This window comes from Cibotium barometz, chromosome 34 (genome assembly GCF_041138505.1).
Source record: "Cibotium barometz isolate CiBa-2024 chromosome 34, ASM4113850v1, whole genome shotgun sequence".
NCBI lineage: Eukaryota > Viridiplantae > Streptophyta > Polypodiopsida > Cyatheales > Cibotiaceae > Cibotium > Cibotium barometz.
Window position 1 is genome coordinate 36,780,255 of NC_141079.1, and position 27,256 is coordinate 36,807,510.

Sequence of the window (27,256 nt, forward strand, 5' to 3'; positions counted from 1 at the left end):
TAAATTGAATTGGATTTTTAGATGGATACCCCAAATCTGTCTGGCATTCCTGGACTCTCCCAGAGTCAGGATATGTTAGCCTTTGCATTCAAGCATCTCATCAACTCCGCTACAACCCGAGTAAGCAGAGTGAGACTCACACGTCATTTTGAGGGTCCTTTACTTTCCGGATCCTGTAGAGCGACATCGGTATATGTGGTTCTCTGGAGGACGATGTATTAATATCAATACCAATCAGCGTTAGAGACTCAAGCAAAATATTTCCTTAGCCATGATCTTGATAACGCTAGGGGTTGCTCATTATGTACAACTCTTTAATCATTCACCCAGGAATTTTAGAATTTCTTGCCAAGTTTTTAGGCTTCTTAGCTGCTTTATCCCTAGAAGTAAAATTACAGCACCTCTTTCAGTGATGAATTGTGTTTATCATGGCATGTCTCCATCGCAGTTTTGCTTCTTTATGCGTACGCGATTGAGGCACTGACTTTTGGAGCCGTGATGCTCTATGTATATATCTCAAACTTTTGATAATAAACGATGTTTTGCTAAAAAATTCTAAATTGTTTTCATGATTATGAATATGGTTAGTAAAATTATCAGAGTAAATCTTGTTTCAAGAAGTATGATGAAATAATTATCTGTTTAAAAAAATAAATTATAAAAATTAAGTAATCATAAATCTGTTGTGTCAAAGTTAAGTTGACGAAAATCTCGTTTTGTCAGAATCATGAGGCGCGCGGCCTGTGCAAGGCAACCGGATCCTCTAACCGATGATGAGGAAGAGTTAGATCCGGATGTTCGTAAGGCCCAGGATAGATCCCAACCTGGTCCCTTCAAGGGTAAATGGGAGCAGTTAGGTGAAGTAGTGGAAAAGTGGATTGAGGCAATGGAAGAATACTTTGATGTAACTGGCTATAACGAGAGAAGCAAGACGGCTCTTGCTAGATTAAAGATTGTGGAAACGGCCAAGGTCGCATGGAGGAACCATTGCGAGACAAATCGTCTCGACGATAGAAATACCCAGACCTAGTCTAATCTTAAAGCATACCTCAGGAAAAGGTTCTATCCTCCGGGCTTCCTGGAAACCAAAATGAATGAATTCTTCGAACTGAAGCAGGATAGCCGGACAATTGAAGAGTACCATCAGGCCTTTGCCCGTCTCCTCAAATATTCCCCACAATTGGATGAAGAGCAACTGATGGTGGCCAGATTCACTCGAGGAATGAACGAGCCATTGGACACCTTAGTGAAGAATGCCAAACCTATCTCAATGGCCGAAGCTGTAAGAATGGCAAAGGAGTTTGCCAAAGCCTTTGTTGTTAAGGTCCCGCCAAAGCCTGCACCCTCTAACTTTAAAAGATTCCAAACCCCGAGAAGTGTTGAAAGAACAGTAGAGGAGGAGGAGACACACACACAGGAGCAAACCCTAATGTATATTGCAAACCCTAATCATCAAGGGAAGCCATGTCCACTCTCACACAAAGCATAATGCACTAATCCATAATCCACACAATACACAATGAGTTGTGTCCACACTCTACTAACCCTAGCTAATGTCCACATACTATGACCAGCTGGACACGCGGTCATTTATGTCTCACACATGTTCCTACCTAATCTGCCAGCACATAGCATAGCTGGCTCACACTGACATCGAGCTTGAATCTCAATAGCCCCTCTCAAGCTCATGATGTACTGTCGATGAAGATGTAGATGAGCTTGGGATATCAAGACTCTCAACACTAGAACAGTAGAGGAGGAGGAGACACACACACAGGAGCAAACCCTAATGTATATTGCAAACCCTAATCATCGAGGGAAGCCATGTCCACTCTCACACAAAGCATAATGCACTAATCCATAATCCACACAATACACAATGAGTTGTGTCCACACTCTACTAACCCTAGCTAATGTCCACACACTATGACCAGCTGGACACGTGGTCATTTATGTCTCACACATGTTCCTACCTAATCTGCCAGCACATAGCATAGCTGGCTCACACTGACATCGAGCTTGAATCTCAACAGCCCCTCTCAAGCTCATGATGTACTGCCGATGAAGATGTAGATGAGCTTGGGATATCAAGACTCTCAACACTCCCCCTCAAGCTCATCCCATGTACTCCCAACATAGTCCGAAAGTACTCAAACTTCTCCCTGCTAAGTGGCTTCGTAAAGATGTCTGCCACCTGCTCATCAGTCTTCACATAGTGAAGATCAACTGTACCATCCAGCACCTTCTCTCTGACAAAGTGATAATGGACCTCTATGTGTTTGGTCCTCGCATGAAACACTGGATTCTTTGCCAACTGTATACTGCTCATGTTGTCACAATGTATGACAACTTTGCCATCAAGAGGCTCACATAAATCTGCCAAGAGACTCTTTAACCATATAGCCTCACAAGTAGCAATGGCTGCACCCCTGTACTCAGCCTCTTTACTGGATAAAGCAACTCTAGGTTGATTTTTGCTACTCCAACTCACCACGGCACTTCCAAGTGTAAAAGCATATCCACTAGTAGACCTCCTGTCATATGCGCTACCTGCCCAATCAGCATCTGTGTAGCCATGTATGTCCAAGCTTTTACCACTCTCATAAAATAGACCATAATGTGCTGTGGTCTTCACATATCTCATGATGCGTCTCACTGCATCCAAATGTGGTTTCCTGGGGCTCTGCATAAACTGGCTCACTAGCCCCACCGCATAACTCAAATCTGGGCGTGTGATAGTCATGTATATGAGACTACCAACCATCTTCCTGTACATAGAAGGATCATCCAATTCCTCGCCATAATCAACCCGCAACTTCACATTTTGCTCCAATGGTGTACTCATAGGCTTACACCCTGTCATGCCATACTTTGCCAACATATCCAATGCATATTGGCGCTGTACTAACCAAGTACCTGCATGATCTTTCACCACTTCAATGCCAAGGAACTATCTCAACTCACCAAGATCTTTCATGTCAAATTGCCCACTCAAAGCTTTCTTGACATGCATCACATCTGCACTATGATCACCTGTAATAATCAAGTCATCCACATAGATGACTAGTAAAACAATCCCATGCTGTGTCTTCTTCACATAGAGTGAAGAATCTGCTGTAGAAATCTGAAAACCAAGTGAGATAAGATATCTGCTCATCTTATCACTCCAAGCATGTGGTGATTGCTTCAGACCATATAATGCCTTTTTCAACCTGCATACGTGAGTGGGATATCTAGGGTGTACATACCCTTCTGGCTGTGCCATGTATACTTCCTCTTGTAGATCTCCATTCAGAAATGCATTCTTAACATCCATATGATGCATTTCCCAGCCATTAGCTGCAGCCATAGCAATGACTGCTCTCACTGTGCCCATCTTGGCCACTGGACTAAACGTCTCATCATAATCCAATCCATGGGTCTGTGCATAACCCTTTGCTACCAACCTTGCTTTATGTCTCTCAATAGAACCATCAGATTTGCACTTCACTTTGTAAACCCATTTACATCCAATAACATTCTTGTCCTTTGGTAGTGCAACCAAGTCCCATGTATCATTATGGACCAATGCGTCCATCTCTACATCCATTGCTTTCTCCCATACATGCTCTCCAATAGCCTCTGTATAGCATGTAGGTTCCACATGCTTCACCATAGATGTCATGTATACATAGTGCATAGCAAAATCTCTATATATCAATCTGTCAACAGGATATCTGACTCTCTGGGATCTCTGCAATGCCTGCGGGTCACTCTGTACACCTGTAACTCTAGCATGTGGTGGCACATATCTGTCCTGTCTAGCACCAGGTGTGCGTAAAACAGGTATGCCAAGCTCCTCATCCAAACTCTCAGAACTAGATGACTCATATCCTGTGATTCCAATTCCTTCGACTTTCTTTTTGCCTTTATCCATAGCACTACTCCCAGTGCTTACACTCTCATGCCTCAAACGTCCTGACCATGGACGTACACTGCTACTCTCAGCTTCTGCTCTGGGGTGGCCCAGACATAGTAGTAGAACTAGAACTTGCTTGTGATGGCAAGTTCACATGAACATCAGCCTCAAGTGACTCAATAACACCCTCATCTTTTGCTTTATACCAACTAGCAAGCTCATCAAACACCACATCACGTGAGATGACCACTTGTCTAGTTTGTGGATTATAACACTTGTAGGCCTTTCGATCCTGTGCATATCCAACAAATACACATTTCTCTGCTTTAGGATCCAACTTCCTTCCAATCCTCTTGTGCCACATATCAATGTCCTGTACCACATTCCTGCTCTTTGAGAACATGGCTGATTTTAGCTCAGGAATCCCAGCATCCAGCTTAAACAATCTTCCTTCTTTCTTGCCTTTAGCAATCACTCTACATCCATGTTTGAAGTCTTCAACGAAGCATCCATGCTCATTGAATCTAACCTGTAATCCCTGTTCTACCATTTGACCAACTGAGGCCAAGCTTTTAGTGATCGAAGGCACATACAGCACATCTGACATAGACTTTGTCTGACCATTACGCATGACCAATGGTACACTTCCAACATGTGTAATGACATGCTGGGTATCATCACCTGTTTCCACATAGCCTTTGACATCCATTGGCTTCATGTGCTCAAACCATTCACCATGACATGTCATATGGTTTGATGCTCCTGAGTCCATATACCATGTATCATCATTCTCAGCATTTGTTGTCATAGAACCCACAACATGCTTCATGGCAAACAAATGATTTGCAGTTCCATCATTGCTACTTGATGCATAGTTACCACCATGTTGTGCATAGTTTCCACCATAATGACCACCACATTGTGCTCTTCCCCCTCTCAAATCATTCTGTTTGTGGAAACAATCTCTCGCCATATGACCATATTTCCCACAATAATGGCATTCAACATCTTGCATAGAATTTTGTTGGCCTTGCCAACGTCCTCGACCACGGGGGGTACCTCTGCCTCTTTGTGGTGCATATCCACGACCACCTCGAGCACCATATGAAGGCTGAAAATTATGTTGTGGAGGCCTATCCTGCCATCCACGACCATTACCACCACGTCCACGTGATGCGAATCTCCCCCTGCCTCTAAAGCCTCTCTGCGAGTAGAAAGCCTGATTTCTGCCATCATCATGGCTAGTAGATGCATCCAGAAATGAATCACTGAGCTTGATTTCCTCAACCAATAAGAGTGAAACCAACTCATCGAAGTCGGGTAAACCTGTACTCCTCACTGAGATAGATGTATCAAAAGATTTGTATTCCTTGCCAAGACCACGCAAGGTAATATCCACCAAATCATCATCAGGCATGGGGGCATTTATTGTGGCCAATGCATCTGCAAACTTCTTGATTTCTTGCACATAATCATGTATGCTCCTTTTATTCCTTTTCACATTGTGTATCTGCTGTCGCAATTGAGACTTGCGAGCACTTGTATCTGTATCAAACATCTTGACCAAAGTATCCCATGCATCTTTGGGATTCTCAGCATCTTGAATGTGTATGAGCATAGCATCAGATATACATATAGACAAATAATGCAGCACTTTGAATGCTCTCTCTGACCATTGCTTATAAGCAATAAGCTGCTGCTGTGTAGGTTGCCGAGGTAGCTCAGGCTCAGGCTCAGGCTCAGCACCTGTAATGAGATTCCAAAATCCTTTCCCTTTCAAGAAACTCTTTATCCTGTACTTCCATGCCTGGAAGTTCTTCCTATCCAGCTTTTCACCAACAATCTGAACTGGATTATCCGACATGTTGCTCAATGCGTACACCTTCCGCACACTTCAAATCTGTAAATGAGCCTTCCTCAGCTCAACCACACTCCAATGTATGTTCCAGATACTCCAAGATAGCCAACAAACTCCAAATTTGATGTAGAAAATCAACCTATAATCACCCGAGATGAACTGACTCACGCAGTGCGGGATACCCTGAATTGACACGCCTTCCAAGGCTCCAAATCACAATGTAATGGTGCAATCAAGTATGGGCAACTTGTATTGACACCTAAAGAACCTCAATGTTGAGTATCAACTCCATCTGACATGTGTAATTATCAATTTTTGAAAACCCAGAAAATTTGCTCTAATTTCTTCAATATTTCACCAAATTGGGCAACCAGGCATTCATTGGCTTAGCAATAGTGTCCATCAAGTCCATGTAAGAGGAATTTGTCCAATTGTAAAACACCAAAGATTAATTGCTCAATTAAAATACTCTATTTCTCTGCAACCAGTGGACAGCCTGTTTTAATCAGCTCATTCCCAGCTCAATTAAGCATCATTGACCAAACAAATCACATAGCCCTCTTCTACAAGATATAAAGCATCCAATTGCTAAAGAGATTGTGGAAGGAACCAAGCACCCAAGTGAAATTTGACCTCCTCGTGTGAAAAATACCAGAAAACTGCCATGTTTCCTCTGTCTGGCTGCGCCGCCTGCTGTAGAGCTCTTTGGGAGTGGTTTTAATGCTCAATGATGAGGTAATCAAGTCCCCAACACTCCTAGGTATGTGTGCAATCCACCAATGCTTTGATTTTTACCAAATACATTCTCCAAATGATTCAATTTTGGGCTTCTTTTTCACTGTTTTGTGAGAGCTCAAAAACCAGAGTTTTCCACTCAATTAAATGCATTCAAATTGCTCCAAAAGTTGTTCAAGGCTTGCACATGAGTTGCTAATACATCCCTCTTTGACAAATGCATATGTCTTTTGCCAGAATCACACGTATTTCCACCATACATCAATGTTGTCAAGCTTTAATGGAAAGCTTCAAAAACCAGAATTTTGCTTTGCTTTGATTTGCTCTATTTTGCTTTGTTTTTGCCTGTATCACCTACAATCCGCTCAAGGATGTTTAGAGGACCTTACCTGGTAGGCCAAGCTTTCAGATCTGATAGTATTTGGTGTGCTCCAAGCTTCACAACTCCAATGGCAGCTTCACAGCTTCTTCTTCTCCCTCTTCACTCACTCACTCATAAACCCTAATAAACAGCACAAGGCTCTGAAACCATGTTGAAAGAACAGTAGAGGAGGAGGAGACACACACACAGGAGCAAACCCTAATGTATATTGCAAACCCTAATCATCGAGGGAAGCCATGTCCACTCTCACACAAAGCATAATGCACTAATCCATAATCCACACAATACACAATGAGTTGTGTCCACACTCTACTAACCCTAGCTAATGTCCACACACTATGACCAGCTGGACACGCGGTCATTTATGTCTCACACATGTTCCTACCTAATCTGCCAGCACATAGCATAGCTGGCTCACACTGACATCGAGCTTGAATCTCAACAAGAAGTACTTCAAACTTTCCACCCCCAAAGAGGCAGCAAGGCCCAAATCAGAATCAGAATACTAGGAGATTCAGAAGTGAAGGAAGACCCTTCCCACAGAACACTTTCTCAAGAGCCCCACCTATTTCAAGGATTCAGAGGGATGAGCTCAGAAGTGAGAAACAGTGTTTTGGATGTCAGGGTTTTGGTCACCAGCTTCGACTCCTGCCACGTCAAGGACAGGGAAGTCAAGGACCGAGAGTGCAAAGACCAACCCCTTCGTATTAGTCAAATCAGGGTCCCTCTCGCCAAAATCAAGGCAATCCCAGGAGAACTCCAGCTCAGCCATCTGCCTCTGTTCAAAGTAGTCTCGGAACTCCTTCCCAAAACTGGGGTAACCAAAGAGAAAGAGTTCCGCCCCAATCTGCAGTAGCCAGAATAGTCACAATAGCAGAAGTAGTGGAAGAGGAAAAGAGGACAGATTTATGCAACAATTGAAAACCAAGGGCCAAATCGTCAATTCTCCGTCATCCATACTCCAACTGAGTATCAGGGTAAGCCTTTTAAGCTTTTGATTGATTCGGGCAGTACTCATTCATTTATTTCCCCAGGATGCTTGCGTAAGCTAGTCTTAGAACAGAAATCAGGGGAACCTATGCAAGTTGAATTGGCCAGTGGGAAGATTCTTTTCACTCACCTTGAGACAGATCGTATTCAGTTCAATCTAGATGGGAATGTAACTGACTGTCAGTTCAGAGTCATACCTTTGGGAGTTTTTGACGAGATCCTTGGAATGGATTGGCTCCACAAAAATCAAGCTGAGATTCACTGTCATAATGGAACCATTTCCTTCCGTGACCTTCATGGAAGCAAAGTTCAAGGAACCATAATTTCAGGATCCCCAAGTCTGCAATTAGTAAAAGCTTCTAAGCTACTACTAAAAGAACTTAGAAAGAAGCAGCTCATCTATGTTGTCAAAATGAATCCAGTAGACTCAAAGTTAAAGGCTAAAGAACCAGAATGGTTAAGTGAATATGATAATTTATTCCTAGCAGAACTAACTCCGATTCCGAAAGTAGATCATGTAGTAGAATTGACTCTTGAAGCTCAGCCAGTAGCCCAGCGTACATACAAAATGCCAGTTCTTGAAGCTATCAAACTCAAGGAACAGCTTAGACAGTTGTTAGAACAAGGGTTTGTAAGACACCTAGTGTTTCACCTTGGGGAGCGCCAGTTCTCTTTCAGAAAAAGAAGGATAGAACGTTAAGACTCTGTGTGGATTACAGAGGTCTCAACCAGTTGACAGTTAAGAATAAATATCCTATCCCCAGAATTGATGAGCTTGTGTTGTGGACAGGCTAAATGGAGCCCAGATCTTCACAAAGATAGATCTCAAATCAAGGTATTACCAGATCAGGATTAATGATCAAGATATCCCGAAGACAGCCATCAATACTGGATATGGGCACTATGAATTTACTGTCATGCCGTTTGGATTGACAAATGTCCCAGCTACATTCAATCGCCTAATGCAAGACATTCTCAGAGAATACTTGGATGATTTTGTTCTTGTTTTCTTTGATGATATTCTGATTTACTCAAAGAATGCAACTGACCATGAAGCTCATGTCCGAAAAGTTCTTGAGATTCTAAGGAAGCACCAACTCTTTGCAAAAAAGAGTAAATGCACTTTCTCTGCTGACCATGTTGAATACTTGGGCTTCCTGGTATCCAAAGATGGAATTTGTCCAGATTCCGCAAAAGTCCAAGCAATCATGGATTGGCTTGAACCAAAGATAGTGAAAGAAGTCAAGGGACTCTTGGGATTGTGACTGGTTGGTATAGAATTTTTATACCAAAGTATGCTCTCATAGCTTCCCCCCTGACTAATCTTCTCAAGAAGAATACCCCGTTTCAATGGTCTGCCAAGTGCCAGAGTGCTTTTGATAAGCTGAAGACCGCCTTGGTAACCAATCCCATTCTGAAGTTACCAGATTTCTCCCTACCCTTTGAGGTAGTAACTGATGCCAGTGGTTTTGCCCTGGGAGGTGCACTCATGCACGAAGGTCATGCAGTGGCCTATGAATCTCGAAAACTCAGAATGCATGAGAGGAATTATGCTGTCCACGACTTGGAACTACTTTCAGTAGTCTATGCCCTGAAGTTGTGGAGACATTACCTACTAGGTCAAAGATTAACTTTGATGACAGATCATCAGAGCTTGAAGTGGATATTCACTCGAAAGGATCTCAACATGCGCCAAAGAAGGTGGATGCAGACCCTGCAGGTGATTTTGAAATCAAGTACTGCCCATGCAAAGAAAATGTGGTAGCAAATGCCCTCAGCAAAAAAGCCTCCTTGCTTGCAATTACTATAGTGTCAAATCCTTTGATTATTGAAGCAAGAGAGAAGATCATGCAGGATAGATTCTTTGGCCCTATTGCTACCCTACTTATGCAGGAAAGAAAAACTCCACAGGAGTTGAACCGAGCTCAAGGGTACAACCTGGATGATGGAATTATGTATTATAATCGCAGGCTATGCATTCCCAACAATGATGAGGGGACTAAGGGTCAAATTCTGAATGAAGCCCATGATAGCCTTATTGCAGGACATCTAGGTTTCATCAAAATCTACATGTCTATAAAGAAAAGCTTCTTTTGGCCTGGACTAAAAAAGCATGTACTTAATCATGTACGTGAATGTCTGACATGTCAGAAAGTCAAAGCCGAGAGAGTAAAAATGCCTAGGAAGTTACATCCATTAGACATCCCCCAGATGAAGTGGGAATGTATCAGTATGGATCTTATTACTGGATTACCTTCAGTGCAATCAGGTTACAACTCCATCTTCGTGGTAGTTGATAGACTAACCAAAGTTGCCCATCTGATTCCAGTAAAAGAAACCTACAACACTGCAGTGGATGTGGCCAGAGTGTTCCTCAAGGAAATCTTCAGATTGCATGGCCTACCTAGGAGAATAGTAAGTGATCGAGATCCCAAGTTCACGTCAAGATTCTAGACTGCATTTTTCAAAGGAGTAGGAACTTTTTTGGATCTTAGCACAGCTTACCACCCGGAGACCGACGGTCGTCCAGAAAGGGTAAACCAAGTAATCAAAGATATACTTTGGTCATGATGTGGCAGGGAACCCAAGAAGTGGCTAAGTTATCTGCACCTAGTCGAGTTCGCCTACAATGCTTCTTATCACCGAAGTATTGGGATGAGCCCTTTCAAAGCTCTATATGGACAAGATTGCTTAACTCCATTAACTTGGTCTGGCCCATTGAGTAGGGTCAAGATGTCCAAATAGATGCTTGATGACATGGAGCAGCAGATGCAGTCAATTTGCAAAGATTTAAAAGTTGCCCAGGATAGACAGAAACAATATGCAGATAAGAAGAGGACAGACAGAAAATTCGAAGAAGCAGATATGGTCTTCATTCGAGTACGCCCCAAAAGAAGTTCTCTATCTCTTGGGAAGTACAAGAAGTTATCCCCCAAGTATTGTGGGCCATATTTGATTACAAAGAAAGTAGGTGACTTAGCCTACGAGCTTCTTCTGCCTCCTCATCTCAAAGTACATAATGTATTTCATGTCAGCCTTCTTAAAAAGTATGTACCAAGCCCGAATCATGTGCTTGATGAAATCTTAACTTCTTCAACCCAAGGGCAGATGGAACTCCAACCTAAAGAAATCCTTGATGTTCGAGAGAAGGTTCTCAGGAACAGAATTCTGAGAGAATTATTGGTTAAATGGAAGTTCTATCCTTTTGAAGATGCCACCTAGGAGAAAGAAGCCGAGCTGTTGCGGGATTACCCCCAGTTTGTGAGATGAGGACATCTCGCATTTTCAAGTGGGAGAGAATGTAAGATTCCTCCCCAGCCCTCAAGATGTCCAGTATCTTCCCCTGTAATCAATCCCCTCTTCAGAATAATAAAAGATCTTGTTTCTACCTATTTTGGCTTAGACAGAGAAAATATTCTAGAGAGAGATTATTCAGGGAAAAATATCTCTTCTTATTAAAATAAATTCCCCCGAAACAGAAGTTCAAAAAGATTTTCAGAAGGTGCATTAGAAATAAATTATAATCTGTTCAAAAGGCCTTATCCTAAGGATCCAGATTTTCTAAAAATTTTAGATTAAGGTTCGGAGGAGCCAATCAAATTAATCCAAATGTAAGGAGGAGATAAATTGAAGAAATAAAGAAAATCCCCCCCAAAAATGAGTAAATACTCGCATAAGATGAAGAGTGGTCTAAGGACCAAAAGAAATACTAAAAAATAAATTTTTGACACCTGAGAGTGGAGATTCCCCCTCATAAAGGAGGCGCCAATTTCACATGTGTGGTGGAATTTTAAATTCTCAAATAATGAGAATATTTCATCTCTCCTCTCTCCTAATTCAAGTCTAGTCCAAAAAGTAAGCTAAACTGACCCAAAAATGGTCAAAAATTGACCAAACTAATTTGGAAAATTCTAGAATCAGTTTGCTTGGTTAGAGGCTCACTTTTTCCTATAAATAGAAGCCTCCTCCTTTGTAGAAGCTTAATAGTGTTTTATGCACTGTTACTCTACTCCTCCCCCCGAGAGCCAAAAACATTGAATTCATTAATAATTCACTTGTTTTTAACTATTTCCTCTACAAAGAATTGGTGGCCACTCTTGATCCAAGCAAGAGTAAAACCCTCAATCCCTCAAGCCAAAGGATAGCTCACAAAACTCCATGTAAGTTAGAAATTCTACTTTTTTCTAATTCTATTCTATGGTTTTATGATTTCTTACCTCTTTTAAATTAAAATTGGATGTTATGCCTTGATGGAAAGGCTCCCCCCTTCTCTTCATTGAATTCAGCCCTTCTTTATCCAAGATGTGTAATCAATTAAATAGAGTTAAACTTTTCGTACTATTCTCTCTTAAAAAAATAAGAATTGATTATATAAGAGTGATAAATTCATCTTGGGTTAAATTCTAAGTAGAATTAGAATGCAAAAATTGAAAAATGGTCAGCCATACAAAGGAGGTTATGGCAAAATTTTCTTAAATTTTGTAGAAATAAGTTTTATCTTTATGTTATTCAAAAAGAGTAATCTCCTTTGTTTGTATATTCTAAAAGTGTTATTTTCATTCTATGCATAGAAAGATGCATATTAGAAATATTTTTATTGTAAAAGCATTATTTTCATTAAAATTAATTCTATGCATAGAAAGATGCATATGGGATATTTTTTTAATTATAAAAGTGTTACTTTCATCAAAATTAATTTTTATGCATAAAAGAATTTTTTTATTATAAAAGTGTTACTTTCACCATTATTGATTTTTATGCATAAAATGAAGGAGATTGTGGAGCGTGTTGTAATATGCGGAAGCTTTGGAGAAGAATCGGTAACTTCAATACTCAGAATTCAGCACTCTTTTCGCGACGGAAATTAACGCACAAAGTGAAAGGAGATGTGCAGAAAATAGAGAGAGAGAGAGAGGGAGAGATGGAGAGGACACAGTATTGGGTCCCAATAACCCTTTGTAGGGCCCCCACCACGGATGGTGTATTTGCTTTATTAAAATGAAAAGAATGTTTTTTATTATAAAAGTGTTACTTTCATCAAAATAGATTTTATGCATAAATGATTTTTATATCAAAACTAGAGTTCTCTTTAATTTCTATGAATAATTGATAAATGAATAAGTAACTACTCTGTGAGAAAAAAAATTATCTTTCATATTCACTCGGATGGTAAGGAGAAAATTCAAAAAATCTATCGAAGTCGAAAATTCAAATAAATGATTTGTTTATTCCTCATAGGAATTTGTGATTAGTTTAAAAATCAATTAAGTGAATATTCAATGAATGAAATTGAGAAAAATTATAATTGAAATATCAACCCTTTTGAGAAAGGTAGTTCAGGAAGAACCTTACCAGACTCAAACCTAGAATCAAACTTTGACCAAGACCAACCTCTTCGTCACAGTTTCAAGGAAAGACGATGTGACCAATTCAGGAAAATACACTCAAATCACCCACCGAATCTGAAACTAAGTTGAGACCCTTTGATTTTGATCTGAGGATCAAGGTTACAAAATTTCAAGGAATTCTGTTTGGAATTCAGACTTGCGATCAAGAAGTCTTGGGATACGGATTTAAGATATACTCATTGTATTCAAAAGAAAATCAAAACTGAAAACTTGCATAGAAACCCTGTTTTCTTAAAGGACTATCTTACGCTAGAATGTTGGAGGGAGCATTTGGTATATGTGTTTTTCTAAGGGAAGTTCGATTGCAACAGCTGGCGGGGAGTGTTCAAAGGATGGCTCACGCGGAAAAAACCTGCCCAGGTCTTGACCAGCCTTGGTATGGTGAAAAATGGTGTGCTTCCGATACGATGGGCGAGGGCTGACAAAGCGGTCCCTGAGTGAAGTGCCTGGACACCTAAGGAGGATCCAGAAGGATTCTGACCAGGCAATGCACGGGATCACGGTGCTTAGGACACCCATGCGTATGTCATGAAAGATATTGTATGATGGACCAATGTTTATTGTAATCTGTTACTGGATCTCGTTGACCAGCTAGTCTCAACGGAGAGTCCAAAGTGATACTGTTTTTTGTGAGAAACAAGGATTGGATGGAAATTTTGAGCTATGACATCTGTAACCAATAATTGTTTGTCAATGGATTGTTTTATAAGTTAAAGTTTAAAGATGAGTGTGTGCGTATCTGTATTCTAAACCAAAAGTTAAGAAAGGCATTCAATTATGGGTGGGTGAGTACTTGTCTGGTTCTACTAATTCCAATGGTTGGGCGGTGGCTAACCCATGGACCGGATGGGGTTATGCTGGAATCGGTAGAGTTTTAATAATAAAATTGACTAATAGGAATACGCTTAGAACTCGAGTAGTTAAATAAAAGCCTGAAGACTTCTCTAATGAATAGATCAACGGCTGTGCCTGATTCAATTAGGAAAAAAGCGTTGATTCCTTCAAGTTAAGTCTGTAGGTTAAGTCTGTAATAGTTTCCCTTCTATCTGGTTTAATCAGATGAAGGTTAGTTTAGTATCTTGACCTCATTATAAAAATTTGTTTAAGAAAATAAAAAATGGTGGAATCGTCCCAATTTTTCGGGCATGGGAAATTTTCCCGGTTTCGGTTTTCGGAATGACCACCAGCTTAGTCTCGTCCCCGGATATTCGAGGGCGAGGCCCCGAGTGGGAAACCCTGCCCCACGCAAGAGGGAGCTCCTTCCGCTTTTGCCAGTAATCGGGAATCCAGTGCACAGAGGGGGCAGTGGGATCTCACAGTGCATTGCCTGGTCAAAACCCTCTAGGATCCTCCTTAGGTGTCCTAGCACTTCACTCAGGGACCGCTTCGTCAGCCCTCGCCCATTGTATGGGAAGCACACCATTTTCAACCGTATACCGAGGTTGGTCAAGACCTTGGCAGGCTTTGCCGCCCAAGAGACGTCCTTTGATGACTCCTCGCCAGCTGTTGCAACGTTAACTCTCCTTAGTTTAACAATAAGCCAAATGCTTCCTCCAGCATTCTGGCGTAAGATAGTCCTTTATAAAAATAGAGTTTCTACGCAAGTAAGAATTTCCCATTGAGTTGATTTCACAAGACCCCTTTTTTCCAACCTCGGACTTTCTTAATGAAAATCACAAATCTCGTATCTTGGTGATCCATCTATCAATTACAATGAATTTCTAACTTATTTCTAGACGATTTCAGGTCTTAGGGAAAACTTCTCTAAATCAACCAGTTATCCATTCTTCATATTGAAGAAATGGGAATGGTCACAAGATTTGGCTTAATTTCTGATTCAAGAGATGGGCAGGCATCTTACCGACCCACCTTCTTGCGTGGCCATGGTCTAGCACCAAATTACTCAAATTTATTCCTAAAAAGGTAAATATCAAAATTATGAAAATTCATTCTTCCTTAGACATAATAGAACTATAAATAATTCTATTCGTGAGAATAATGGGATTTTACAAGGATATTTCTTTTTCCAATGATCCTTTTAATGAATATGCATACATCATTTATTTAAAATATTCACATAGAATTATACTAGAATATTCTTTTCTCCAATTGGACCTAGGCATCAACATGCCATAATTTATCTATATCGAAATATGATGAAACTTCCTCTTTTGATAAATAATTAAAAATCCCCATGCATATACATACCATGAATATACCTATTTTAAAATATGATAAAAATTCCTCTTTTCATATTTAAAATGTTTGTGCATAGAATATGGTGAAAATTCCTCTTTTTGCACCTAGATTTTTATGCATAAATTTCATTTTCTAATAATAAAGATTTTACCATAACTTTCCCATATTTTCTATGAAATGAGAATGATTAAAATTCCACTTTTAGCATAAAAATTTAATTATGCATAAAATTCATTTTTCTAATGATAAAAATTCTGCCATAGTTTCCCCGCATTTTCTATGAAATGAGAATGCGTAAAATTGCACTTTTAGAATAAAATTTATTTTCTAATAATAAAATTTTGCCATAACTTCCCTGCATTTTCTATGAATTGAGAATGTTCAAAATTACACTTTTAACATAAAAATTAGTTTATGCATAAACCTAAGCTTAAACATAAACATAATTACATTTAAGCACCTTGTTTATTTAAGAAAAATACCCAAATATGATTTCCATATGAAAATAATTATAAGAATGTTAGCACAAGCTCTCTTTCACTTTAGAATGAATAAATATGAATTTTCTTAACATAAAACAAACATAAATGAATTAATCCTCATTTTAATTAGATTAAAAATCATAAAAATGCTTAATCTCCATCTCTAGCTTGTTAGGCCTAGAGTTTTGGTTAAGAAAATGAGATTAGGACTAAGATCTATCCTTCCAAGAAGGATTAATCCATAAAGGTGAGTATTCTTACAAAAAGATAGATTTATAAATAAAAAACATTACATTTAAGCATAAAAGATTAGCATTAATCCATTTAAACAATATAAATCAATAAAAGCATGGTTTTAAGAAGAAACCATGGATTGAACTGCTTCCCAAGTATTAGACAGGTTGGGAAGAAGGTTACCATTCAAAAAAAGAGAAAAACACCATTGTTTTAGGCTTATCCTTGGTTTTTGGCTTGATTCTTTAGAGAGAAGTGAAGCCCACAAGAGGAATCTTGGCCACTAAGAAGAAGAGGGTAATCTCCAAGAGAAGATGAGGAATAGTGAAGCTCCAAAGCTTCAAAAAGGAGAGGCAAGGTAGAGAGATGATGGAAATACACTAATACTAAAAATTATACTAGAATAGAGTTACTGTAATATGAAAATACAAAGGAATGGGGCTCTATTTATAGGAGAGTTAGGCCACTAACCAAGTCCAACTGGGATCTAGAGGCTTCCAGCTTTAGTTTGATCCATTTTGGACCAGTTTGGTTCATGTTTTTTATCCAGTTTGAAAGAGGAGAGACGAAATATCTCATTTCTTTGAATTAAAAATTGGCAGCAATGATGAGATTCTAGGCACCTCCTTCATGAGCTCCTGAGCTGTCAAAATTCTATTTTTTTACTAATAGATCCTCATTTTTTACTATTAAGTACCTGTACTAGTCAACACTTCATGTGAGATCCCTGTCCCCACTGCGCAACGAATTCAGGGGTGCTAGCAACGAAAGTAGCACTTCTTGCGCGGGGTAGGGTCCCTCACTCGGGGCCTCGCCCCATGGATGTCCGGACAAGAGACTAATCCCTCTGTTCTTCCAAAATCGAACCCGGAAAAACTTCCCTTGCCCAAAAAGCACGGGCGATTCCTCCAGGATAATTTTTACTCTAATGTCAAAATCCTTAACTAACTAAACTAATCTGACCGAACCCGTAAGTATCAAAGTCAGATTAAGGAAAAGATTGCACTTGGATCATAGAGACCAACGCTTTTTTCCTCATTGAGAGGCATGAGAGAGAGAGAGAGAGGAAGCTCACGGGTGAGCAAGAGAGGAGGAGACGACTCGTATTTTGGTGGTAGCTCACACTACCTTATCTTTCTTTTCTTCCATTTATATATGATGGGCTAAATACCCATATACAGGGGCCTTTACCCCCAATAACCTCCCACTTAAAGGCCAATGTGGCTCTAAGCGAGAGTGGTAGATGCGAGAATAGTGCTCACCCAATGCCCATCATCTCTCTGAGACATGTGAATCTCTCAGATGCTAGACCCTTCGTCAAAAGGTCTGCAAGATTATCATCCATATGCACCTTGACAAGCTCAAGCCGCTTGTCACCTCTCCGATGAAATGATACTTGACCTCTATGTGCTTGGTCTTTGCATGAAAGACCGGATTTCGTGCCAACTGTATAGCACTCATACTATCACTATGTAACACAAGAGTATCAACCGTAACTCCCAAATCTCCCACTAGCCGACTAAGCCAAATGGCTTCCTTGCATGCCTCTGTGGCTGCAATATACTCAGCCTCTGTGGTAGAAAGTGAAACACACTTCTGTGACGTGACATCCATGACACTGCACCTCCAGCAAAGGTAAACACATAGCCAGAAGTAGACCTCCTCGTGTCAGGGTGACCTGCATAATCTGCATCTGTGTAGCCCAATACACATGCATCTCGTCTACTAAAGCATATGCACATCTCTTGCGTACCTCTTGTGTCAGGGTGACCTGCATAATCTGCATCTGTGTAGCCCAATACACATGCATCTCATCTACCAAAGCATATGCACATCTCTTACGTACCTCGCAAGAGTAACGCATCAAACCCTTCACTACCTCCCAATGCTTCTTGTGGATTTGCCATGTACCTGCTAACAACTCCCACTACAAATGCAATGTCGGGCTTTCTGGATCCCAGAGACGATATCCCATCTCTCCACTTTCACCATAACCCAGAAAGATGCATTTCTTAGATTTCGGATCTAGCTTCTTCCGAAGCTTTTTTGGCACATGTGCAAATGCCTCACACCCAAATATGCGCAAGTGATTGTAAGAGGGCTTCTTGCCACTCCATGTCTGTTCAGGAATGCCATGATCCAAATTCTTATTCGGTGATCTGTTAATCACATGCACTACAGTCTTCAATGCCTCAGCCCAAAATCCACCTGACAAGCTAGCATGAGAAAGCATACACTGCATCCTCTCCTAAATAGTCCAGTTCATTCTCTCTGCAACTCCATTCTGAGCTGGAGTACGAGGAGTGGTAAGCTCCCTCTTTATGCCACATATGTCACAGAAATGTCAAAACTCATCAGAGACATATTCTCCGCCATTATCAGTCCGCAAGCATTTAAGCTTTCCATCTGACTGATTCTCAACCAAAGCCAACCATTTCTGAAACACATTGAATGCATCACTCTTACGAGCCATAGGATAAGCCCATGGATGGATGGATGTTGTAAGATTCCTCCCTCTAGATTTTGAGGTGTACAGGTGTAAGAACCTCCCCTTCTGATCTTGTAATTATTCCCCTCTTTGAAATAAAAGAAAGATTCTATTTTACCCTGTTTTGATCTCTAGAGAGAAAATGTCTAGAGAGAGGTAATCCAAAAATGAGATATTTTTGGATATAAAAATCCTCCTAGTGTCTAAAATGGTGACCCCTAAAACAGAAATTCAAAAAGAACTTTCCAATGTGCATTTGAAATTAATTAAAAATAAGTATAAAAGACCTTGTAAATAGAGGTGATGAGATGTGAGGTGAATAGATGTGATGTGAATCAGATAGATGTGAATGTATGGATGGATGTGATGTGAATAGAGGTGATGAGATGTGAGGTGAATAGATGTGATGTGAATCAGATAGATGTGAATGGATGGATTGATGTGATGTGAATCAGATAGATGTGAATGGATGGATGAATGTGATGTGAATAGAGGTGATGAGATGTGATGTGAATGGATGGATGGATGTGATGTGTGAATAGAGGTGATGAGATGTGAGGTGAATAGATGTGATGTGAATCAGATAGATGTGAATGGATGGATGGATGTGATGTGAATAGAGGTGATAAGATGTGAGGTGAATAATGTGATGAAATGTGATGTGAATCAGATAGATGTAAATGGATGGATGGATGTGATGTGAATAGAGGTGATGAGATGTGAGGTGAATAGATGTAACGAGATGTGATGAGAATCAGATAAGTGTGAATGAATGGATGGGTGGTTGTAATGTGAATAAAGATGATGAGATGTGAGGTGAGTAGATGTGATAAGATGTGATGTGAATGAGATAGATGTGAATGAATGGATGAGATGTGATGTCATGTGAATCAGGATGTAAACGAATGATATGGGATATGAGTGGATGATATGTGATGAAAATGGATGTAAATGTATAAGTGAAGAATGGATGTGAATGTATATGTGAAAGAATTGATGTGGATGTGTATGTGAAAGAATGTGATGTGAATGTGTATGTGAAGAATGGATGTGAATAAGTATGTGAAAGAATGGATATAGATATGTATGTGAAAGAATGTGATGTGATGGAAAGAGATGTGATGTGTCATAAATATATGTGGATGTGAAGTGATGGACATGAATGTATAGATAGATGTGAGAAGTCATACTACATATGAATGATTGGATGGATGTGGATGAATGAGATGAGATGTGTATGAATGAGATATGATGTGGATAGACGTGATGTGATATAATGGTGATGAGAATGAATGTGATGGATATGAATGAATGTGAATGTGATGGATATGAATGAATGGGATGTGATGGGATGTGAATTGGGATAGATATGAATGAATGAGATGTGAGGTAAAATGAATGAGATGTGAGTTGGGATAGATGTGAATGAATGAGATGTGAGGTAAAATGAATGAGATGTGATGTGAGTGAATGTGATGTGGTCTGAGTGGATGAGATGTGAATGAATGTGATGTGATGAGATGTGGATATGGGTAGATGCGAGGGGATGAGATCTGATGCGGATAAATGAGAAAAGATGTGATGAAATGGAAAATGATGTGATGAGAATGGGAATACAAATGAAATAAGTGAGTATTGATGTGGAACAATGTGGAAAGTTATAGAAACTATATTTATGACCTGTTTTAAAATGACTGTTTTATGTCAAGAATGCTGGGGAAGCATTTTGACCGTCTTGTGAATGAGGTCGTGGAGACCTAGTCTGGTAAAGTTGCAATAGTTGACGGAGAGTCAATGGAGGATGTCTCGCGTAGCAAGGTCGGTTGAGGTCTTGACCAGCCTCGATTCAATTAAAATGGTGAGCTTCCGGTACGGTGGATGAGGGACCAAGGAAGCGGCCTATGAGTGAAGCACTAGGTCACCTACGAAGGATCCTAGAGGGTGCTGACCATACGGTGCTCGGGCGACGATACCCATGCGTGCGTCGAGGAAGATATTGAAACAAGGAGTACGAGTTGTTTTCTGAATTCGGGCATGGATTTGGTTGATTGACCTTGCTGGTCCTCAACGGATGAGTCCATGTCTCTTTTATATGGATCCGTTGGTTGATCTTGCTGATCTTCAACGGAGATTTCATTTTGATATGTGAATAAATTGCCGAGTACTATCAGCTAGGAACCATCAAAAAGGCCCCTGAGTGGACAGGTGGTGAGCGTTCTGGTTGCCAATGATGCCATAGGTACACCGATGAAGGAACGATTGGAAATTAGAATTCAACCAGAGATTTTGGAGGATTATGATCAGTGACTATGATTTCATTAAATGATTGTTTTAAAGACAGCTGAATCTGTGAAAAAGGCAATTTCATATTGGGTGTGTAAGTGGTGTGACTAGTTTTAAGTTTGCATGAATATCTGGCTAGGGGGCCTGGGAACTCTTTTCCCTGGTACCCAGGACAAAACCTAACCAAATTCCTAATTGGATCCCATCATTACAGTGGTTGGGCGGCTGGCTAACTCATGGGACTGGATAGGGTAGCTGGACTGATGGATCCGTAAAATGAGACTCAATTCTGTTACAGTACGATAGATGAAATAAATCCCGAATAAAAATTGTTCTATGGAAAAGAATCTACGGCTGTGCCTTGTTGGGGGTAAAGGCCCCTGTATACGGGTATTTAGCCCATCATATATAAATGGAAGAAAAGAAAGATAAGGTAGTGTGAGCTACCACCAAAATACGAGTCGTCTCCTCCTCTCTTGCTCACTCGTGAGCTTCCTCTCTCTCTCTCTCTCTCAACTGGTATCAGAGCTACGAGGATTGTCGGCGGCGTGAGCGTACCGCATATAGAGTTTAGGGCTGATTTGTAGTCATATTTTGAGAGAGTGTTCAGCTCTGTTTTTCCCTCGTGTTGGGCACAAATCAACACTTAAATAGGTCACCTACAGGTGCTACAGATTGCCTGCCTTGCAGATGCTTTTGCAAGGAGATTTGTGGGACTGTTTTTCAGCCCATTGTAGGGTTGTGTATGCTGAAATTTTCAGCTTGTTGAAGCTTGCTTTCAAGCTCAGATCAGCCCCGCATCTTGCTCCCATTACTGGTTATAGGATTCAGCAGTACTGTGGTGTCAAAGCATCCAAAAGGCGAGCCGTTTTTTGCATGCGAAAGAGTAGACAGTTTCCGTCGTCTTTTCTGTGCGCTGGTGGCCTTAGAATTTGATTTTGAGGCGTGGAAGACTAAGTTTGGAGCCATTCTTTGATCCAGCAGTATCAGCTCTTAGATCTCCAGGTTTCCACACATTTCAGCCCATATTTGTAGGTTTTCTGTGCCGTAGCTTGGCTGCCATAGCCATACACACACCCACTCACAGGTAGCAGAGGTTTGCCAGATTCTTTTGCAGTGTATTGCCTTGCTTTATAGGTGTTGAAGACATAGATTGCAGGCATTTTTTGAGCAGTGTATGCTCATGTATGTTGATTGTGGGTTTGCATTGCTCTATGTGAGAGCGTAACAGGTACACTATTCGCAGATTACAGGACATTGTCGAGTACAGGTAGCAGGTGATTCCTGCTGTGTTTGCCTTGCATTACAGGTGATTTGCTGGCATTTTGGAGCATGTGTGCTCAGTGATGTACTTGGTTTGTAGATCATGGGCAGATTTGCTATGCCATGAGCATTGTTTTGCTCATTCTTTGCTCCCACAACTTGGTTGAGTAGGTGACTCCCGCAGCAATTTCTTGCCATTCATAGGTTTTGGTAGGACTTGAGAGCATGATTTGCTCTATGTATGCATTATGGTTAAGCTTGGGCTCTATGTGAGTAGTGATGCATTAGCAGTTTTGAGTTGCGGCTAGCAGGTGGTTTTCCTTGTATGCGACAGGTCACAGGTTTCGTGAGACAGGAGTCACTGTGACGCTTGGATAGTGATTTTGGCACACAGTTTGAGGTGGGTACTGAGGTTTTGCAAGCGAAACTCTGCCCAATTTTTTCAAAATCTGTGATCTTTGCCATTGGTGTTGTACATCATGTCTTCGTCGCATTTAGAGCGCGAATTGTACAACATCAAGAAGTTTGATGGTACGAACTTCTCGCTCTGGAAAGAGCAGATTCAGGATGTGCTCATTCAGAAGAAGCAGTTGAAGCCCTTGAAGGGGATAACTGCTAAGCCTACAGATATGGATGCAGAGGATTGGAATGAGTTGGATGCCTTAGCAAAGTCTTCTGTCAGACTTCATCTTGCTGAGTCGGTGTACTTTACAGTGGTAAATGAGAAGACTACGCATGAGCTGTGGATGAAGCTATGTGCCACATATGAGAAAGAGATTGCCTCCAACAAAGTCTATCTCATGAAACGGTTATTTGAGCTGCAGATGAAAGAGGGTGGATCCATTACATCTCACCTGAACGAATTCAATATCATCTTCAGTCAGCTTCAAGCACAGAAGCTAAATTTTGATGCAGAAATGAAGGCGATATTTCTCTTATGTTCATTGCCATCATCATGGGATACTTTCCGCACTGCTATCACTAACTCTGCACCTGGTGGAGTACTGAACTTTGGTGATGTTGTGGGTAGCTTGCTTGTAGAAGAGATCAGAAAGAAGTCTGTAGATCATGGCAAACAAGATGCAACTCTCAATGTTGACCGTGGTAGATAGCAGTTTAGGGGGAAGTCTACAGAAAGAGGCAGGTCACGCAGTAAGTCACGCAGTCGCAAGGATATTGAGTGCCATCATTGTGGCAAGAAGGGGCACATCAAGCGTGACTATTATGCATGGAAAAGAGAGCAAAAAGAGAAGAAAAAGGATGCAAAGAAGAATGACGACGGACCAAAATCTGATGATAGGAAAGGGAAAGCAAAGATTGAGGAAATCAATGCAGTAACCCCACTGATAGTAGTGACACTGAGATACTTTTCATGTCATGCCTACCTGTAGAAGCGCTTACTACATCCAATGATGGATATTCTCAGGATTGGATCCTAAATTCAGGTGCTTCATTTCATGTCACTCCCCATAGGGATTGGTTCAGCACCTATGATAGTGGAATGCATGGCTTGGAAACAACTGTACATTGACATAGTGGGAGCAGGGGACATTAAGTTCTCGTTTGCAAATGGTTTGTCATTTACTCTGAAGAATGTATGTCATGTACCCAAGCTGACTACTAAGAGTCTTATATCGGTTGTGGTCTCAGTTGGATGACAATGGTTATCATACTATCTTTGGATCTCAGAGTTGGAAGATTCAAAAGGGCTCTATGGTTTTGGCGAGAGGTGCCAAATGTGGGACGTTGTATCCCTTGCATGTAGTATCAGGTGTTTCTGATAATGTTGTTGCTATAACCGAGCAGCCAAGCACTTCTTTGTGGCATGATTGGTCGGGCCATATGAGCTAGAATGGAATGAAAAGCTTATGCCGTTTGGGTTATGTGCCGAGCACTACAAGAGGTTGAGGACATACCGACGCCAAAATACCGACGGAAATGTCGAACGTCGGTATGTCCGTCGTCATGTTGGAGGAGACAAGCATGGCGGGGTTTTTTTAAATTTTCATTTCCCGTCGCGTATACCGACGCCTATACCGACGCTTATTCCGACGCCGATACCGACGTATATTCCGTAGTATATACCGACGTATATTCCGACGCATATTCCGTAGCATATACCGGCGCTCGTAAGTTTTTCACAGCCGAGAGCCTATTTTCTGGTTTTTTCACAGAATTGAAGGAGCGCAAGTATACACGCGAAGAAGGTGCTTTCTCTCCCTCTTCTCTTTCCCTCTCTCTCCTCTTTTTTCCTCTCTCCTCTTTTCTCCTTCTTTCTTCTTTTCTCCTCTTCTCCTTCTCCTAACATGTTATTGCAATTGCTTTTAGTTTTTAATTTAAGAATTAGGACGTTTAGGGTTTTGTGTTTTTTTGGCTCTCTATGCATGTTGAGATCTAGAGCTCTCTATGTATGCATAGATCTCCTAATGCATGCATAGAGATTTTAGGGTTTTGTATTAGTTCTTTTTCTTGTGTTTAATTTACTAATTAGTTTGTTTAATATTTTGTTTTGCAGCTCTTTCACCTCACCAATCTTTCACCAATCCTCTCCTTCAGCTTTGCAAAAAAGAGGTAGATCCTCTTTCGATTTTTCTTCTTTATGCTATTTTCTATGAATATTTGCATAAGTGTTTTATGGTTTAGGGTTAGTTTTGGGTTCTTGTAAGCTTACACATAGGATTAATTTAATATCTATGCATAAAACCTATAATAAGCTTGCAATCTCTATTATCCATGTACGTAAAACAAGATCATGTTTATTACACCATTGGGTGATGGGATTAAGGGTTAGCATAGTGCATAAGGCATATAGCATAGAGCTTATGCATAGAGCTTATGCATAAGTCTTGCATAGAGCGTATGTAAGAGACTTATGCATAGAGCGTATGCATAAGACTTATGCATATGACTTATGCATAGAGTTTATGCATATGGCTTATGCATAGAGCGTACGCATAAGACTTATGCATATGGCTTATGCATAGAGCTTATGCATAAGGCTTATGCATAGAGCGTGTGCATAAGGCTTATGTGAAAGGGATTAAGGGTGCACATGACCATGACAACAGCAAGATTTACACAATTAGGGATGGGGCACCAATAATGGATAGTGCAGGGAAGGCAATGAAGATGACGCATTCGACAACTGTGCACTATACAGTTTCATGACTCTGTCATGACTAAATGGGATCAGCAAGACAAGGGGAAGAAAAATTATATAAACACAAAGATAAAGCAAGAGTTCCAGCCATCTGACCCTATGAATGTCGTCTCTAATGAGTGGATACAGTATACAGCTCGCATTTTGATGGGGCATCGTAGGTCAGAGGCGAGGGACGCATTCAGAGAGGGGAAGGAGAAACCTGTTTGGCTAGATGACAGGGAGTGGGCAGCCATTGCTCAGGAGCTCACCGAGACACCAGACAGGTTTCAACAACAAAGAGAGGCGGCAAGGGCAAGACTCCAAACAGTAGGGGCTTCTCATCTCGGGAGTGGTGGTTACGAAACCATGCGCCATGAATTCGTAAGTGTTTGTAGCAATTTTATTTATTTAAATGTATGTATGTGGGCTAAATGTTGATTTTTTAAAAGTTATAATTGTTAATCGTGTGTGCAGGAGTTGGCCATGAATCGCCCACCAAGAAGGCGAGAGGAGAAGTACGCTCACAAACATGGCCTTGTGGCCTTGTTTGAGATGCTTGAAGAAGAAGGAGAGACCGTCAATTAGGAGGCATTACCATGATGTAAGATGACCTTCAAACTAATGAAATATGATCAAAACATTCTTGAGTATTAATGTTTAATTTAATTTCTTGTTTGTCGATCAGGAAAATATGCAAACGAGCACGGTTGTTTTTGTGCTCTATTATAGACAGAATGGTGCTGTCTGTTTGCTGTTGTTGATCCTGCTCATTGCAGGCAGCTAGGCAACAGCCAGGCAGCACTATTCTGCCCAAAAAAAAATTTCTGCTACAGCGTCGGTATATGCCCCGGTATCAGCGTCGGTATATCTATTGGTATACATGCCGGTTTACCCCTCGGTATATAATGCGGTATAGACGCCGGTTTATTCGTCGGTATATGAACCGGTATAGACGCCGGTTTAAGCGTCGGTATTACCTCGGTTAGCGTCGATATAGGCGCCGTTATATGCGCCGGTATTAACACCCGACAGTTATACCGACGCTACGATACCGGCGCTTATACCGGCACTTATACCGATGACGAGGCTTTTTTAGACCCCGTTAATTAGCGCCGGTACAAGCCCCGGTATTAGGCTAATATGTAGTAGTGGAGTTTGAGCTTTTCTGATTTTGAATTTTGTGAACATTGTGTGTACGGCAAGCAGTCTAAATCAGCCCACAAGCAGCAAGCTAAGAAAGAGCTTGACAAGTTGGATTTGGTTCATTCATATGTATGTGGTCCTATGCCTACTCGATCCTTAGGAGGGGCTGAATATTTTATCACATTCATTAACGATGCAACCAGGAAAGTTTGGGATCTGATTCACATCACATCTATTCACCTCAGATCTCATCACCTCTATTCACATCACATCCATCCATCCATTCACATCTATCTAATTCACATCACATCTATTCATAGAATTTAAGAGAATTCTAATTTTTGATATAAAGATTCTTTATGCATCTATTTATGCATAAAAATCAACTTCAGTGGGAATAACACTTTTATAAAAATCCTTTTATGCATCTATTTATGCATAAATTCAAATTTAAGGAAAATAACACTTTTGAAATAAAATTAAATCCTTTATGCATCTTTCTATGCATAAAATCAATTTTAATGAGAATAACACTTTTGAATGAAAAATAAATCCTTTATGCATCTTTCTATGCATAAAATCAATTTTAATGAGAATAACACTTTTGAAAGAAAAATAAATCCTTTATGCATCTTTCTATGCATAAAATCAATTTTAATGAGAATAACACTTTTGAAAGAAAAATAAAGCCTTTATGCATCTTTCTATGCATAAAGTCAATTTTTAATGAGAATAACACTTTTGAAAGAAA